The sequence below is a fragment of the Fukomys damarensis genome, unplaced genomic scaffold (genome assembly GCF_012274545.1).
Source record: "Fukomys damarensis isolate Sample0158 unplaced genomic scaffold, DMR_v1.0_HiC HiC_scaffold_35, whole genome shotgun sequence".
In the NCBI taxonomy this organism is placed as follows: domain Eukaryota; kingdom Metazoa; phylum Chordata; class Mammalia; order Rodentia; family Bathyergidae; genus Fukomys; species Fukomys damarensis.
Window position 1 is genome coordinate 38,427,633 of NW_022900947.1, and position 1,663 is coordinate 38,429,295.

The window sequence follows — 1,663 nt, forward strand, 5'->3', positions numbered from 1 at the left end:
TTTCCAAGCAGGAGGCAGAAGCACTGAGCTAAATCTCTGGCTCTCCTATGGGCTATTTTTCAACTTTGGAAGCAAAGGGAGCTGGGGATAAAATTTGGGGCCTGGTGCATGCTAAGGACATGCTCTACCACTGGGCCAATCCCAGCCCTCCTTTCATTTTCTTTCCATTTTTTTCTTGTGGCTCTGGGAATTAAACCCAGGTCATTTTACTCTCTTGATGTAGTCCTTTGAATCAGAAATTATTATTTTTTTTTGTTCTCTTTTAGATGAAATTTCATTATGGTGCCCAGTCTGGCCATGAACTCCTGGGCTCCAGTGATCCTCTGGCTTCAGCCACCGCAGCAGCTGGTCCTACAGGTATGTGCCATTACCCGAGGCTAAAAGCTTTTAATTTCTGGTGAAATACAATTTTATTATTTCTATAGTCACTTTTACTTTTTGGTACCATAGCTAAGAATTCATCACCTAACTCAAGATCATGAAGACTTATTCCTATGTTTTCTTCGAAAGGTTTCATAGTTTGACCTCTTACCTTTTGGTCTCTGATCCATCTTGAATTAATTTTTGTGTATAGTGTGAAAGGGGTCCAATTTCATTCTTTGCATGTAAATAGTCGTCTAAAACCATTTGTTGAAAAGAATATTCTTCCATCATGTAACTGCCTTGGCAAGCTTGTGAAAATCGTTTGACCCAAGACAATAGGGTTGATTTCTGGACCCTCCATTCCAGTCCCTTTATTTACACAGCAATCTTTGTGACCGAGAGTACTAGTAAGTGATTAGGAACTCTGTTCAAAACTGCTCATAAAATCATCAGCAATTGTTTTAAAGCAATTTCATACATTTTAGGCACCTCATCATGTTTGTTTAACTTTATCTATTTATTTGGTACTGGAGATTGAACTCAGGCCCTTGCATTTGTGAGGCAGGCAGTGGAACCACTGAGCCAAATCCCCAGCCCATGTTTGTTTAATTTTAAAGCAAACTTTCCAGAAGCGATAAACGAGCCCAGTCTAAAATTTAAAGTGACACTGGGTACAGTGGCGCCCAGCACTCAGGAGGCCGAGGCAGGAGGATTTCCACAATTTCGGGGCCAGCCCGGGCTACATTTTGAGTTGAAGACCAGCTCGAACTATACGGCAAGACTTTATCTCGAAAAAAGAAAAAGAAAAAGGAATTAAAGTGAAATAAATTGTTTTGAGGAGGTTCTAAACATGTTCAAGTCAATGTGGGTTCCAACAATATTTGATTTTGTGGGGGGATGGAACTCGGGTCTTTGTGCTTGCGAGGTAGGCGGCGGAACCACTGAGCTAAATTCCCGGCCTTCCAACAATATTCGAGCGAGGAATAACTGGCCTTGTCCACTCGCTCCATTAATTAGAACTTCTACCACCTCTCAATATTCTCCGTAAGTTGGGGACACTCGAGCTTCTTCCACTTGCCCTCTCGGATCCAGGCAAGTGGAAGAACGCAATCTCCCAGAACGCAATCCGGAACGGTGTGATTACCACACAGAAGCGAGAAGTAGCGCCGGCGGGTGGCCCCCAAGCTCTGGGGCCGCGCGAGGCGTCCAAAATGCTCTCTTCTCCAGCTCAGAAGGCTCCACCTGCTTCTTCGCGACCGTCGCCACCGGCTTAGTTTAAACGCGGGCACCGACGCGAAGC